Raw genomic sequence first — 18,443 nt, forward strand, 5'->3', positions numbered from 1 at the left:
TCAAAAGCTGACTATTCATTTCCTGAGCCAAAGTCATTCTTACAAAGAAGAGGTGGAGAGGCGGACAATTCTGCTGAAATGAGCAGAAGCTGCTGACAATTGTGCTGATAAGAGGTGAAAAGGCTGAAAATTTTTGCAGAAAAGAGGTGAATCAACAGAATTTCTGCAGAAAAGAGGCAAAAGAAGCAGAAACTTGCGCTGAAAAGAGATGAATCAGCAGAGTTTCTGCTCAAAAGGAGTTAATCTTTTTCTGAATACAGCCAAAAGCTGGAATTTGTGCTGAAAAGGGTGAAAAAATGAAAATTTTGCTGAAAAGGGTGAAAGAAGATGAAGAAGCTAAAGTATACTAAACCAAAGTTGTGTGCCAAAACTATGGTGTTTCTGCCATATTGTGGTACTGCTACAGTACAACATGAATACAGATTAAAGATGAAAGAAACTGGCAACAAATTCCTCACTACAAAGCAGTCTGATACCACTTCTTTGCAGTGTTCACGTTACTAAGGCACTACCCAAAAGGCGCCACAAGGAGGGCACTCCAACACAAGAGATGAGGGTGAATGAGCAGAATTTCTGCTGAAAGAGGCAGAAGGTTCTGTATGTAGAAAAAGAAACACTGTTGAACCATGTGTGAAATAAATAAAGAAATGAAATGAAAGAACAACCTGGTTCTGCTCAAATTCACCAATCAGAGGTACTGCCTCAGTCTGCTTCATCAGGCTGTGTACTTGTTTTCTGCCATGGGCGTTAACAAGAATCTGAGGTCCATATTAGAAAAGTTGCTAAAATCATGAAACTTTGCAGCACTGTAATAAATTAGCAATATAAATTACAGGTCTGTGATAGTGTATAAATTTGTAGTGAAAAAAAAAAAAAGCGTGGCCCAAAGGTGGGATTGAACCCACCGACCTTTGAGCTGCAGAGTCGTGTCATTACTGATTGCGCCACCTGGACAGGGGGCGCGGTCTGAAAGACAGATACTTGGGCAGTCAGAAAATAGATCGCGGTGAGGCCCCGAAAACGCCGCTTTTTGGAGTTACAAAACGTCGTGTAACTCAAAACTAGAGGAGCTTAGCAGCATAATTCTTGTACTCAAGGTGAATCAGCGGACTTTGGTGTATTTGACTACGATTTTCATATTCGTTCTACCCTCCTAAATCAGCGGAGATATGGCGAGAAGAAGAAAGCAGCTTCATTTCTAGAGTTTGAAGACTGAGAAGGACAGATTTCCACCCCTCAAACAAACGCGTAATTCATTTGCTCAACGGTAGATAATTGTAAAACTGCTTCACTGTGAGTGTCAGCAGTATCTGAAGATATATTAGCACAAACCTCATGTCCTAACTTTGCTTTGTTAAAGAGATTTGGCGATTTGAAAATGCCTCCCGCTTCAAAATTTCAGCTCTGATTTTCAAAACCTCCCCATAGACTTTGAATGGGAGTATTGAGACCTTAATGTCACTCAAGAGGCAATTGCAAAAAAACAGTAAATCACAATAAAGATAATGACATTGTCTCGAAAGCCAACAAAAATACCACGTTTTGATGTATAATTTGTGGGGTTGATTGGAAATTGGGCGAGTAATAAAGAAGTTGTTTAGACATGAAGAGAAAATTCAGGAAACGGACCAGCACTCACTCTGACTTAATTTGCATAAGCAACCATAGCAACGCATGTATTTTTCTGAAAAATCACAATTTTGAAACTGCAAACTTAAAGAGATAAAGATTAAAACAGTAGAAGATCTGAAAAGCTAGAATCAGACAGGAATAGCCCAATAATCTGAGAACATTTTAAAGTTTGAATGGAGTTTCTAGGTGAAGAGTATGACAAAAGTAGTTAAGTTTCAAAGACAAAGCCAAGTTTTAGCAGAATTGTGGAGTTTTTCCATTTCATTTCAATGGGGGACAAATTAAAAGGAAAAAAAGATGTAATATTTTAAAAAGTATAATATTTATAAACACCAAAAGTCATAGCAGGAAAGAGCAGAAAGAGGCAGAACAAGTATAGAGTTTGAACTGAGAAAATCGGCTGTAGAAACTGAAAGAGTAGTTAAGTGCGAAAATGGGGAGCAAACTCAGAATAAAGTAAAAGATAAAAGAATAAAGAGAAACAGGATCTCAATAGTGTGGATGCTTCCAGCATCCACACAATAAAGAAATAAAGAGAAACAGGAACTCAATAGTGTGGGAAGCCCTTTTAGGGCATCCACACAATAAGAAACAGAACTCAATAGTGTGGATGCATAAAGCATCCACAACAATATCAAGAATAAAGAGAAACAGGAACTCAATAGTGTGGATGCATAAAAGCATCCACACAACTAACTATATAACCCTTGTTGCTTTGTCTTTAAGTGGTCATGTGATTGACACAGTCAATCAGCAGTCGCCTAAAACTCTACAATGATTTTTCCTCAATTAGGACTTTTCACGTGCAGAAATGGTCCTGTGTAAGTTTCTAGGCTGTGATATAAAAACTGATTCCTAATGGCGATTCACTCAGTAAAACATGTTTCAGCCACCAACCCACACACAGATCCAATAAGATATCAGGAAGTGGGCAGTATAGTACAATATGTGTTATTTTTGTACTGTACTGCCCAAACTAAAGATCTGCTGAAGTGTTGAAATGATTCAGATGTTTATTTTGGAATGACCTAGCAGTGAAGATCAGACATGAAGTGGAATACGTAGAAGACCTGCAGCAAAGGGTCAGAGAGGTCGAGACTAGGCCACGTGATTCAACAATGAGCCAATGATCATCAAGTAGTGACTAAAAGCAGAGCCCTGAGCGTTTCTGACATTTATCACACAGTTAGAACAAATGTCTGCTGATGACTTCATCCTCATGAAATGACTGATAGATGTCAATTGGGCTGATCAGCTGAGCTGCTGATCTTCATCGTACAGAAACATTCAGCTTGTTTCAATCAGTAAATAACTCCACTACTCCTCAGTTTGTAGACTGTTTCCCTCAAAATGCTGTCAGAACAATGATCATTGTAGAACTTCACAAACATCCCCACCTCTGTTGTTTCCACATGTAAAGATCAGCAAACATACGAAACTTCCTGTTGCCACACACGGCCTCTAAAATCTCTTGCGCTTTCTGTCTGAAGTCCACTCTCTGTGTCGGATCCACAAAACAACAAGATCTTATTAACATGGTTTTCAATGTGTCTCTCCTTCAAAAGTCAACCAATGAACAAATGTGTATATTTGTGGAGGCCGAACAAAGCATGACACATTTGTCTGTTTCCTATAAACTGGTGTCAAACACAAATGTAGAAGAGTTTCATTGACAGACTCCAAGAAATGCCCCGCAGTGAATCACAGGAAATCCTACAGTGTGCAGGAAGGAATCACTTAATGGCTCCAACATCAGCACATCCACATGTTGGATCCAGTTCTACCTCACAGAGTTACTAAGACACACCCTCTGCCAGCATTACAACAGCTCCACCTGCTTCACTACCTCCTCCCAGCCTCTGTACACAGAGAAAAGAAAGGCTCCAAAGCTCCAAATCCTACAAAAAGGATTCAGCATAGAGTTTCATCCAACAAAGAACATGTTTGCCTTCCACAGTGTGCTGTTAGACACCACTATTACCTCTGCACATTTCAAAAAGAGCAGCTTGGGAACATTTGGCTCCCAAGCACTTTGTGTTTAAGTTCCTAATCTTTGTTTTCTTTGTGAACAACATCTGGAGCTTTTTGACTCATAGAAACATCATTTTGTTCTTTAGATGACAGCAGATTGGGACTGAATAATCAATCACTATCAAACCAATAAAGATGCTGATTTTACAAGAACTTTGTTGGAGAAGCTGTAAAAGGAACCCCATAAAGAAACTGGTGGAGATCCCAGAACCATGATTGATAGTGCTGATTATTTCCAAATAAAGCTCTTTTTCCATTTTGAGATGAAATGACTTTTTCTGTCCTGATATATAACGTAAAGATGTGAGTTGTTTTGAGCCCTGTATTAAAAAGTAGATCCAGTTTAAAAGTCAACCAGAGTTTGATGTCTTTATGTCAAAGCTGCTCGCTGATGTTGAGCTGCTGATGGAATAAAACAGGTAAAATCTGCCTGCAATATAAAAGCATGTAGTCCAGACTTAAATGCTTAGCCTATTGTTAGCTGGAGGTCCACACACAGTATTTGACGGTGGTGTAAACTGTGTGAAAAGGGCTGCTAGTGGAAGCTCATCGGGGATGAAACAGGTGACCATGTGCCACGAGGTGGAGGCAGCTGGCCTGGCTTTGATTCCTGACCACGCCCTTTCTCTCTCCCTCTGCTTTTGCTGTCACTTATCTTCACTGCTCTGTCCAATAAAAGCTGAAAAGGCCCCAAATCAAGAAATCTGCATGCAGCCTCTGAAAATGTCTTCTGTTTCCTTCCCGCCGGCTTTTTTCACCGTCAGCCCATCAGACAGTCCAGCAGCATTTATGATGATGTCATGATGTTGAAAGAGACTGCTATGGTGGCCTATCGCGACCCCAGCCTCATCTACACTGGAGATGCAGACGTTTGAAAACATTCAAGCAGACAACTGAATAATAGTCCAACACAACAGTCTGTGTACAGACACACTGAGCTTTCCATAGAGTCAAGGTCAAGTCAAACACAGCTAGTTGGAGTCATTTCTTGTGTAGGAGTCTAAAAGTGAATCTAGTATTTGAAAGTCCACTTCCTGTATTTGTTGTTGAAGACTTCTTCAGCTTCTTCTCGAGGACATCCAGCTGCTTGTTTGGCAGCAGAGGCAGTTGAAGCTTCCTGAAAACTGCTTGAACAGTGAGTTCACTGTGGCATATGACAAATTCAGCTTTCTATGTACAGTATGTGTCTGTCATAGCCTTTCAAATGCTAATTGAATCCAAAGGCATCCTGTGGCTCCTTAACCGCGCTCACTTCATGCACACTTCTGTCTTTGTGACAGTCCAATGACATCACAGCTGTTTCCACCCACAGTGTGCTCAGGACTGGACACACTTTAAACATGTGGAGGATCAGGCAGCCCGTCCAGCTAAACAGCACATAGAAACTATCAAAGCTGACAATCATTTCAATAACACTCTAATAGTACATATATAGACACAGGACTACAGGAAATATGGCTCTCAGCATCTGGCTGTAGGAACAAATGAGTCCTGGTTTGTCTTCAAATTGTGTGCATGTTTTAGGCATGTATCACATGTAGAAACACCGAAAATCCCACAATGACTTCAAAGATGCTATTTGACACAACTTTGTGCAGCTGGCAAAGTTGTTTCTAATGATTCATTGAAGCTCTGCTAACATTTCTGGGAACAATCAGTCCATGAATCCCTGTTCAACTTCACAACAAGTTTACAACTTCAATACAGACGTTTGCCATTAAATAACCTTCTTCATCCAGCTGACAGCATCCTTCATTCCTATGATATGAACGGGATTACTCCTGTGTTGATGACGAAACCTCTGAGCATGATCTGCTTGAGGCTTTTCTTGTGAGCAAGCTCTCTGAGGCTCAAGGCTAGAATTGCTGTGTTTCATCTTTGCAGAGCTACTGCCTCCTGCGCTTTAGGACTTGTTTCTTCTCTTCTTCCTCCTAATGACCATTGTTTCACTGCTTCAGATCTCCCTCTGAGGCCTAAAACAGATGAAGAAGTAGATCTGCACCGCTGGCTTCACTGTTATGTCAATATGGGAAATATGAAAGACAAACACAGCTTCTGATAGAAATGTAGACTAGAATGTGCAGCCAAGTGCAGTAAATGAGTGCAATATCAGCTCTTTTTAGAAAATGATCCCTGATGAGACAGAAACTAACATCCAAATAGGCTTGCAGCTTCCTTGTTTCATGTCCAATAACAATAGGCTGAAGAGCTAATGAGCTATTCTATTGTAAATGCTGAGATGGAATTATGGAGACCAGAACCCCAATGACTCATAAAGCCTGCATTACAAATCTATATGATAATCCCATACTCATATATGCTTAAAATCCTTTAAAAGTATCACTGCTTGTATTTTCAATACTGTGCTCTTGTTGGTTGGACAAGTTGCTGAAATGACAAAAGAGCTCGAGTGGACTTTGCATCCATCAAAATCCCTGTTAGATGCTTTGTTTTCCTTCACAGCTTTGTGATGAAAGGCTAAAGAACAGAGATATGAAACTATTCTTAATATGAGATCCTGAAATTGCATGGCATTAGACTGGAACCCACCAAAGCAACGCTCAAAGCTCACCTCATTCAGGCGCATCTGCTGGAGACCATGAGCCTTATTAGTCACACATTAGCACCGTAGTAGGAAACAGCCCTCCCATCATTTCATTAGATCTGAATTTGGACTGCTTTCCCTCTGGGATGAGAACAAGTCTAATAAAATCTATTGATCCCAACACAAAAACAAACACATTGGCTCACGGTCAGATTGTGGCTTCCTTGTAGCAGATTGGTGTAACAGAGGCTGAGAAGGGATGCTGGCTGAATATAATGCAGAACAATAACAGGACATATAATCATGTGAAACATGATCTTCCAACAGAGCACACTTCTATTATTCATGATCACACCGAGACTTGGCTGCAGCCCTGATATCAGCCCTAATATATGAGTGTATTTTGCCCAAGATTAAAACAGCATCCAACATGACAGCTGTAGAAATCTTCTCTCAGCCTTCATTTGCAGAAAGATCCTGCAACAAAGATTGTTAGCTGAAAGATGACGTGTTAATAAAGTTTGTCTTTGGGAGGGTTGAGGAGAAAAACTGTTTTTAGACTTTGATAGATTTCAATCCAGTTCTGAAAGTAGAAATAAAACAACATCGATTAAGATCAGATCCATGGAGCTGTTTCCTGCCTTGTTCTAGCTGGTCACATTGCGAGCTTTACTGCAATAAAAGATGCTAACACCGCATGTATCTGTAGGAACAACATCATTGAATCTAGAACAACTGGGGAGCCAAACCAGTGGCTCTGCTTTGGGATCACTGGTGAGCCATAACACTTCCTTGTTGATGCAGATTTTCAGAACTTCCTGTTGCTCCTCCGATTATAACTGTTCTCTCCTTCTCAACTTGCATGATGACACAAAGGGAATCAGCAGTGACTGAAGATGATGCTGAGAGGAAATACACACATGTCACACATATAACAGAGCAGTCAGTTACACACACCTCCTGCTTGACATTGGGCCTTCAAACCAAAGACACAAAACACTAACTTGACTCTAAATGGAGAAAACTGGCAGCGGCTTTTCTGTTCTGTGCTTATATTTGACACATACTTCTCTTTGTGCAAACCACACATCGCACTATAAGGTAACCTAGCACACACAATGAGTTGGACAGCACCAGTGATGATGCTGGGAGATCCTATCTGAAGCAACACCGAAGAGCTTGCTGAGAACTTTAAACAGCATTGATTATATTGAGATATTGGCAGCCGACCCAGTCTAGATAAAGGCGAAGGCAGCTGGGACCGCTGCTGCACCAAAGCACAAGTTTCAGTGTTTCCTGTGTGTGTGTGTGTGATGTCTTTACTTATACTGGTCAATAGACTTTAGTCAACACATGATTGAGAAATTGTGTTACACATGAAATAAAACAGTGTTTCATCTTTATTCCTCTGAAGCACGCTGCATTGCTAACCAATCTGCTCCTTTGTAGGCTTTAAAACAGCTTAAATAACTGTTATTGTTATATTTATTTCTGCTCACTGCTTGGACAAAGGCGACTCTTGACCAGAAACATTTTTTGAATTTCAATGTGACTTCTTAACTGATTAGTATAGGATATATAAAGCGTCCCTCTGCGACGAGCTGATTCCAACTACCACCTCACGAGTAGGAATGTTTTGTGGCTCAAGATGACCTGATTATCTTTCATGATGGAGACATTTGACACATGTTTCACATATTATAGACCAACAAGTTATTCACCAGCAGTTTTAATCTGAGAGTCACTTTTGAGGCCCCAGCAGATAAAACAGAACCAATGTCTTGCTTCTTTATTTAAGTAGCGTGTGTCACAGATGTGACCTAGTAAAAGTGTGGCTGAACATTAAGTAGCGTGTGCTAACACTCTCGAAAAGCTCGTCCTTGTTCCAGACCTGAAAGATCCCTCTTCTTTCATTCAACCGCACGCCAGCTTCGGAGTCTCTGATGGTCCAGGCTTGTTGTTGGGAAACAGCCCTGCTGGATGATGGTGTCCTCACAGGAAGCAGTCAGTGATGCTGTGCAGTCTCACATCACAGGCACCGTCCCAGTCTGCAGTCTCAGTCCTGCAGGGGCCTGGCTGGCTCCTGGCTCCACGCAGATCAACAACAGGAAGTGTTTGCAGGAACAAAGAGTGAGGCTGTGGTCAAACAGGAGTTTTATCTCCTGGCTCTGACCTCTCACTGCGGCCCACTGCTGTGTCAACATGTGTTTGTGCTAAACAATGATGGAAAGGTGTTATAAATGACTTGTTGGCCTCTGATCTGTCTCAAACGAAGCTGAGGCGTGTCTCTGTCATGAGTCTCATGAAGGTTTCTGACAGAAAGGACAAAAAGTGGCTACCAGTCAGTTTGTGTCATTTTATATTTATTCATCTGGGGAGAAAATCTGAGAGACATTAAAAGTGTGTTTTTCAGCAGAGACAAAGAACAACAAATATAGCGTCTGAGGTAAATGAGACATATTTCAAAGTGGCTAGCTGGGACTGATCGAGGTCCAAACACAGAGTGAGTCAACAAACAGCTGTATCATATGTATATAAGCTCTTTATAAATCCACCTGTTTCACTGCAGTCTGTTTACTAATAATGTCAAACTGTTAGAAACACAGAAACATCAGAATCGTCTTTGTTGGCATGTAAACCTGTCTGGGATCCTTTGTTGTGACCTTTGGATGCAAGGAGTTACATCTCTAAATATAAAGGAAGTTATTTCAGGGGTCTCATCAGTTTTCCTGCATGTCTTTATTGAACACATCACCAGGGGCTGGAAGCTCTCATGTTAAACACACACTGATCTATGGACACGTTCATGTGTGTTCTAGCTAACATCATAACCAAGGCTGTTATCAGCTGCTGCATAGCATGATGTCACACACACACTGAGATGTAGCAGTGACAATTTTACATCATCACACAATCAGCTGTGATTGTTTCACTGTCATCAAACTAGTCAACGGGAAGTAGAGATCCAATAGAAACAATCATTTACACGGCAGCATGTCTGGTATAAATCAGTGCAGATTATATATGAGTATAACTGCTTTTGTGCTTGTATGTTACAATAAGGACTTAACAGCGCCCTCTGCTGGGTGTTTCAGTGCTGCGTTAACTGAATACACCACCTCCTCCTCCTCCTCACACCACCTGCTACAGCTCTACTCTTCTATGACTGGAAAGTCATCCACAGCATGATGTGAGGTCACATGGTTCATATGCTAAGGCGCACGAGACGTCCTTGGCTGACCTCCAGGTCAGTTTAATGACTATTGAGCAGCAGCTGTGTTCTTGTCACTGTGACAGGGAACCTCTCAGACACAGCACTCATGTCAGCTTGTTCTCATGCAGGATGATCAGGAGCTCCATGTTTGTCTTTCTGTGTGAATCATGATCATTTGTGCCATCAGAGTCTGTCAAGGCACTCAGGTTTTCACAGCAGCTCTTCTGGATGCTAATGAGGACTCCAGCCTCATGTTTCCTCTGAGCTTCTACAGTGTCTGAACACTCGTCTTTCTTCTTTGGGCTCTCTGGACAAAACACCTTTCTGTATTTGGCTCCAGCCTCATTGTGACGGCCAGGAAGTGTGTTATCCATGAGCTTCTTTGTTTCCTGCTGTGTTTCCTGTCTGGACAAACACAGTGTTTCAGCTGAGGACTTGGTTTCCTTCCACCTGTCCATACATCACGCTGTCTTTCTCTTTAAATGCAGCTCAGGTCCTTCCACGTACTGCTCTGTATTTGTGCAGTTTGTAGTGTCCTGGGAAACATGCTTTGTGGTGTTCTTCTGCTGTTTCCTCCTTTCACTGAGTGTGAAACACTGGCCTGTGCTGTTGTTCACAGAGCTGATTCTAGCTGCAGCTGGACTCTGTCATCTAACAGATGTGTTGGTGCTGATCACACGGGGCTCTGAGGGAGCAGCAGGATGGATACTGACGTCAGTGTCTGTGGAAGCTCACACAGCGTCTCATCATTCAATATTGTGCTATATATTGTATCTATGCAAAGATGAACAGACTGTGTGTTCACTGGTCTCCTGTGCTGCTTTATTGCTTTGCTGCAGCTCTGATACCATCATCCTCCTCCTCCCTCAGCAGTCCCAGCATGCTGCTGTGGTGCACCACCCCTCCTCTACACCTGAGCCTCGACCACCTCCACCTCAATGCCATGCCACAGTTTTCTGCTATGGAAATGAGATCGAGGAGGAAATCTATTGTATTATTATTTAATAAAATGCTCACATTAATGTGAGTATTGTTTCATATTAAACATTAGTTGGTGTTTTTAGTATAAAATGGTAGAAGTCCCTCTTTTTTGCTCCTCCCTCACCTGTGGATGGGCGGTTGCTGTTACCGTGTTGACAGCTGTGATGTGTTCAGTCCTGCCTGGTTATCACTGCAGAATCTTTCACATTTATTACAGGTAATATCTGATTTTCTGTATTATAGCTAAATGTATCCTGATACACACAGAGATAGATGAGCAGAGGTCATGATGAAAGAACAAACATGGAGTCTTTGATTCCCAGATGTTATTGATGAATGCAAAACAAACCCTGACACTGAACCATCGTCCGGCTTTAGAACAAACCTGATCACATGACCTGCTAGGCCAAACAGTGAAAAGCTCATAGCAACAACAACAAACAACCTCACATATGTAACAGAGGCTGTTGACACAAACTTTACAAAGTCTTTCTCTCCTGTTTATTTTGAATCTCTGCACATCTTCATCACAGTTACTCACAGACGTGCCAGGTGTGGATATCAAGCTAAAGTTTCCACCATGTTTGTAGCAGTCTGTGCTGGGACTCATGGAGCATCTCTCTATGAGCACTCAGTGCTTTAAACAGTGAGTCCCAGTTAACCAGCAGCCTTCACCACATCTTAGAACTGGAAGCCCTCCGTTGAAGTCTAACTGGCAGTCTCTGGCTGCCAGCGACCCTGCAGCTAACAAACTGTCGCAGCAAACAGTGAAGGTTTGGCAGAAGCTGGTTAGGTAATACCAAGTATGGGGCGGGCGGGGTTACATTACTAGATGATTAAACGCATGAAACTATTTTGCTATTAATAATTGAAGCGATTTAAAGAAAGAGTAAGATAATTCATAATTTTATAAACTGGAATGGTAATTATGGCTGGATTGATTATTTGTAGGTCGCAGCCCCCGTAACCCCCTGGGAAGTCTCACAACCTGGTCTGAGGTCAAATCCATCTTTGACAAAACCATGTTCTCAGTATTTGTGTGCGTCCTCTCATTTTCGGCCTCCCACAATTACGACATGCAGTTATTAGTGGGTCAGGTTAACTGGGTAAGTTGTGTATCTTATGTTCACCTTAATAATGACTTCCTGTTAGCATTAAGTGCTTCTATAGGACTGATGTTTTAGTTTCAGATCATTTAAATGAAGCTGGACTCAGATGCAGTAAATAAGTTGATTGATCATTAATGATCAGCTGATCGTCCATCACGTGGACACATGTAGTTGTGTAGTATTGATCCCAATGCTGGTGACCGTCTGGATCAATAACTTTTCCGGATGGAATCGTTCAGCATGGAGCCCTGAGCTGTATTACAGACAAACATGACTGGTGGTCTGCATTTCACGATCTGGCGCTAAACAACAGAGGCTGACCCAAGTGCATAAGGCCAGGCCGCAGCTCACATCACAGCTCTCTGAAGTTTCAAATAAGAGCTAAGCTGTGTTTGCTTATGTTAACACTTAAACAGACTAACATTTCAACAGTCATAACCAGACTCATAATGATTCTCTCCTCAAATCCTGATCTTTGTATTTCCTGTGTTGGATCAATAGCAGATTCATGGTATCACATGTATGCCTGCTCTGCATTGATGTCAGCACATCTGGGTAATCAAAGTGTCTGCTACCAGACTGAGGCAGGACGTAAGGACACAGACTGTTTCGTGTCCTCCACAGGTCACTCAGACCTGATCCACACCTCAGTGATTCTCGGCCTCAGTAGAGACAGGAAACCATTCAGATCTGGGAGATTTGATCAGCTGACTGATGATGTCACACAGACTGTGTTTTCAGGAGCAGTAAGTTCTGATGTGAGCCTGCTGGCGCGGGGCTGATGGCTCTGTGTTGACATCTGAGGACAGTTGGACTCTTTGGCTACTGCCGGTTCTCCTCAGAGGTCTGTACGACTTACCCCTGAAGATCTCAGTCACTGTAAAACTGCGCAGCTGGCATGGCCCTACTCACGCCTGGGTATACAGTTCTATCAGTCAGGGCTGAAACAGTGTCCTGGTCTGCATCTGATTTCAGCTCTATGCCCCAGTCAGCATCACTGTGTCTACCGGTGTCAGTGTTTCTTTTTTTCATAACACTCAGCACAGGCTCAGCTGGTATCCAGTGTTGGACTTTCAGCTGCCTCATAAGATCCTCTAACATAGATCCATCTGCTACATGTTGTTAGATCAGTGCAGCTGCGCCTGTCATGTCCTGAAATGTTTCTCTGGGTCAGCGACTTCTCCATCAGAGGTTCACATGGAGCCTGATCTGAGTATCTCCAGTAACTGTGTTCTGCTGCTGGTTCATCCTTCTGTCTGTGTGGCGTCAGTCAGATGTTAAACTCTGTAATCTTCACTGTGTCACAGGTTGAGTGAGTCGTTATTCACAGGATCAATCAGATCATCAGAGAACAGCTGATCAACTTAATCAGTGGTGCCCTTGGCACTCTGTGATGAGGATGCAATAATACAATGTAGCATTTTACATGACACTTCCAGTCATGGAAACTGTCTGTTGGATCTGTGTGACGTTGCTTTCTTGTGTTGCTTTCTTGGTGGGGAGTTCCTCTGCGTGTCAGATGATTCTTCTAATGAGGCGTGGAAGGCCATGTTTTCAGTTCTTTGGAAGAAAACATGGCCCTTGCCATCCTTATATTTGACTTCTTCGAAACCGCAGCTGAACTCCAGCTGGTATTTGATTGGACTCTACAGCTGTTTCTGGTCATCAGTTCATTCCTGCAAACCTCTGAACCTGAACAACAATGATGCTGCATTGCTGGCTGATCCCAAAAAGCTTGATTCTGTTCATCTGGGCGTTTTCACGTTTGCTCACTGATCAGGTGACTTCTTCAGTCTCAACTGACTGCAGCTTTTGTGCCCACAAACAGCACATTTGCACAATATTTCAGAACCAGCAGCACCTGATATATATGATGCTGTATAATGCACATATAATCCATACTATTGATGAAGGACCTGAAATCACAGTGTTCATTCAATGAACTACTCAGTTTATTTTGGGCCTCAAATACTCCTCTGTTTGTACATCACTGTCAACAATAGACTCATTCTGCTGTGTGGACGAGACACATGTTGCATCACTTCCTGTTTAATTTTGTGACTGAAGAGGAAGAAGTTTAGGAATCATTAGAAGAGTTTCAAACATCAACTGATTGAATCCATGAATGTGAAAACGTGTTTGTGAGTGAAAGAGACAGACATGTACAGACTGAACTGCTAACAGTGATAACTTTCTCCATGAGAGACACTCTTTACACTCCTTACAAGACACTGAGACAGGACAGAGCAAACCCAGGATAAAGTTTGAGTGATGTGGTGTTGAAGGTGTGGAGGTGGATCAAGTGTCAGAGGGCTCTGTAGAAGGACAGAGTGCCAGCAGGACAGTCCCACATACACTGCTGCTCTGTTAGAGACAGAGGAGGAGGAGGAGGAGGAGGGGAGGAGGAGATGGATGTTTGTCTGTTGTGTGCCAGACAGAACAAGGACCATCATCAGAGCAGAATAGACTCAGGTTGATCATTGTCAAACAAACAATCTTTACTCTCTCCTTTCCTTCTGATTCTTCTGTAACTCACTGATATATGAACCTCTCTTTCCCTTTCGACCTCCAATGCTTGACCAGTCAGGCGATTTCTACACAGCAGCTGGTCCAAACATCAAATCTGTCTGGATGATCGGATATGATTATTAACCTCCATCACCTTCTGTTGTTGTCAGACAGTTTGAAGCGACTTCACTGTGTTTGTATCGATTGTGAGTTGACAGGAATCGATGGAAGAACAAACACAATCAGCTGCAGTTATTGATCATCATCTGTTCATTGATTGACGCTGATGATGACTCCTGACACAGTGAAGATGGTTGAATGTGTGCTGCTTTGTTTTCATGAATCCCATTAAAAACACACTTACACTTCCTCAGACCTGGTCTCAACCATCGGACCAAACCGCCTAGAAGGAGGAGGTCAAGGCAACACAGTCGCATACATAAGGACATTACATGGCTCTCACACACTGTTACACACTGGCTCAAAGCTCAGCTCACTGTTTTATTCAAAGAAATCTACATTTATTTGTCTTTATTTAAAAACAGCTTCATTAGTGCTGCGATAGAGGTAAAATAGAAATATACACAGTAATTACTATAAAGACCGTCAGAATTGAAAGCTTCTGAGTACAAATGTGTTTCAACACGGGTTTTAAAATATAGAGTGTTGGTATTGTGACCTGATGTAAAGCGACTGTTCCAGAGTTTAGCTGCAGCCATCGATAAAGCTCACCTCTGTTTTTACGACTGGATTCTGGTCAAGCTGCTTATCTGCGAACCTGAGGCTCGCTTGGATTATTTTTGTTAAAGAGAGATAAGATGGAGCCAATCAACTGAGATTTAAAGACAAAAAACAACGTACTGGTAACCAGTGGAAAAAGCTGGGGAAAAGCTGGTGATGGGTCGTCTAGCACAGAGCCACCCGCTGAACAAACAATTCTACAACAGCAAAAGCGCAAGAAAGGCAGGCTCTTTGGTCTATGCAGGATCAAACTAAAGGTCTCAGAGATATGGTTTGAGTGAGAACTAAATAGCGCGTTCCTTCCTTGACCTCAGTAGAAATATCTGCTCCTCGTAACACTGCTCTTTATTGAGGTTACATGAATACACCAAGTTCATTAACATATGACGTCTTACAGGTATAGACACAGAGTACCAGTCTGTGCATAATGTAGGTATGTGTTTGTGTGTGTGTGTGTTCGAATCTGACCCTGTGACCCCAAAGCTGGTGCAAAGAGGTCAACGGTCCCCTAACAAAGCTTATGCTTAACCACACACACAGAGTAGGTGTCCTCTATACCATAAATCAGTAATAGAAGTCGACCTCTCTGTGACCTTAAGACATGTGTGCATACCCAGGCCACTCTGGAGAGCCTGGAGTCTTCAGACTAAGGATCAAACCTCTATCATTGCTTCAATGGAACATGAGCTTTCAAGCATATATAGTACGTATTTCAAGCAATGACAATCAACAATACGCTTTTAAAGCTGGTTTTAATAACAAATTTATTTGTTTCTCAAATGAGAAAGAGCTGTAGAAACACTCCTAAATCTTTGGTTCTGAACTTTCCAGTGGGCCAAGGTCAACATTATCTGATAATGCTAAGAGGCTGCTGTTATTAGGTAATGCTAATTCCATGTGGTGTCATTGCATTATAACGATGTGAGGTTATTGCTAAGTATGCTGCCATTAGCGGTTAATTCTGATGGGGTGAATAATTATTGCCTAATAATGCTAATATCGTTTTCTCTTCCTTTTAACAATGTGAGCCTTCTAATGCTAGGTAGGCGGATGCTAGCAGCTAATGCTAATTTGGCGTAAGGGTGCTTGTTTATTAGTGAGAATAATGCTAGAAACAAGGTACATTAGCGGCTAAAGGCTAATTTTGGGAGAATAGGAATTGGCAGCTAATGCTGTACCATATTTTTCTAATTTGACATGAATAAAAGATCATTCGTTAATGCTAACTCTTTTCCTTGCATTATAACCAGTAACAGGCAGCTAATGAGGCGGCCGTAGCTAATGCTAATTTGTTCAGATTAGCATTACCCGATAATACTAACACTTTTCCTTACTTTAACAATGTGAAGTCAGCTAATTACAGGTAGGCTGATGCTAGCTAATGCTAATTTGATGTGAATTAGCATTATCCGCTATGCTAACAATGTTTTTCTTACTTTTAACGAATACGAGTAGCTAATGTGAACACTTTTATTCAATTTTAACTTTCCTGCGATCACGAGAAGTGCTAAATAGGCCCCCATTAGTGGCTAATTCTAATTTAGATGAAGAGCATTAGAAACTAATGCTAATATATTTTCTTGCTTTAAATCATTATCATTAGTTGAGTGCTAGGTGCGTAGCCATTGTTCGCTAGTGCTAATTTGGGTGGATTAGCATTACATATGCTAACAATGTTTTTGCCAACTCTTTTCCTTACATTATTTTGTGGGCAGTTAATGCTAAGAAGGCTGCCATTGTAAGGTAATGCTAATTTGATGGGTTGTTAGCATTATCCGCTGCCTTAATGTTTTATCTTATTTTTTATTACATTTCAACAATAGCAGCAGCTAAATGCGTACTTTTTATTTCAGTTAAGCCTGTAGCATTAATGAACTGACTATCGGCCCCAAAAGTTGGTATTAATACTTTAATTTTAGGTGAATAAACCTTCAATGCTAATACCATATTCTTGATTTTCCAACAATGTGAGCAGCTAATGCTAAGCAGTTTGCCGTTATAAGCTAATATAATTTATCCGCTAATGTTAACAATCTTTTCTTACATTTTAACAATATGAGTAACTAATACTTATACTATTTTGCTTCATTTTAACAATGTGATGTGTGTTACGGTGTAACTATTGCTAATTTGATGTGAATTAGCATTCAAATAATGTAACTATTTTCCTTTGCATTATAACGATGTGAGGAGTTAATGTTAGTGAGACTGCCCTTCCTATCTAGCGCTAATTGGATGTGAATTGCTTGGGTTACTAACTCTAATGTAATACTAACTCTTTCCCTTGCATTATAACAATGTGAGCAGCTAATGCTAAGAAGATTGCTGTTATTAGCTAGCTAATTTAATTGAATGCTTAATATCGCTTCTGCAATGTTTTCTTACTTTTAATGTCTCGCCATTGGCTGGCTAATTCTAATTTGAGATGAAAAAAGCGTAACAGCTAATACTCACATGCTATTTCTTTAACAATGGCCAGGTAATAATCTGAAGTCTACCGTTATTAACTAATGCTAATTTACATTGAATTACCATTATCCGATATTGTAACTCTATTCCTACATTATAATGATAGCGAGGTTAATGCTAAATGAGCACCATGGGCTAACTAATTTAGGGGTGAATAATTATTAGCAGCTAATGCTAATACAGTTTCTCTTTCCTTGACCTGATAGTAATGCTAATTAGTTTAATTAGCATTATATTAGAAAAGCGTTAATATAAATGGGCATAAAACAGCTAAGCTAATTGAGGTGAATAAGCACTAGTGACAATGCTAATACCCTTTTCTCTTGTGTTATAATGATGCTGACCTTAATGCTAAGTGAAACCATTGTAAACAAAAAGCTAATTTAGGGTGAATAAGCATTAGTAACTACTAATAATAACCTTTTCTCTTATGTTATAACAGGGCCCATAAACAGCATTAGCTTATCAGGAGCTTTCTATCATGGTCACACAAGCTCTTAGCGAGCAAAAGTGGCCTGCTCAGCATGAGCTGCTCCAAGTTGTCGAAAGCAAAGGAAAACAGTATTGGCATTAGCTGCTAAATGCACCTTGAGAACAAATTTACTGTGAAATTCAGCTGTGAACGTAGATTTTGTCATTATTTAGCTTCCATTTCCAACGTTAGCTGCTCCGTCTGCCTCTTTGTCACGGCTACAGACTGAAATGATTCTACAGCCTTTGTTTCAGCCTTCTGTCACTGTGACTGGACATACAGCATGGGAACACACATGGCTGACACTTTATATTAGGTACACAGTGGGATCTATCTCAGGTAACACCTGTGGCCTAAATGTTCCCTGCAAACAGACTCCTTGGAGACCCCTACATAAATATCCATGTACTATCCAGTTAGACTAGTGTGTCTGTCCCTGAAAATATTCCTGCATGTGTGATTGTTCATGTCTCATCTGCAGGAAACAAACAAGAAGTGAGTTAAGGACACAGGAAATGTTTCAAGCTCTTCCTCCTCTATCAGACATTCTCTCCATACCTGAGAGTGTCCAGTCTCCAGCCTGGATCCTTCAGTCCAGCCGACAGCAGCTTCATTCCTGAGTCTCCTGGATGATTGTAGCTCAGGTCCAGCTCTCTCAGATGGGAGGTTGGAGCTCAGAGCTGAGGCCAGAAAAGTACAGCCTTCCTCTGTGATCAGACAGCCTGACAGACTGCAGACACA

Source organism: Oreochromis aureus, linkage group 3, assembly GCF_013358895.1.
Source record: "Oreochromis aureus strain Israel breed Guangdong linkage group 3, ZZ_aureus, whole genome shotgun sequence".
NCBI classification, from domain to species: domain Eukaryota; kingdom Metazoa; phylum Chordata; class Actinopteri; order Cichliformes; family Cichlidae; genus Oreochromis; species Oreochromis aureus.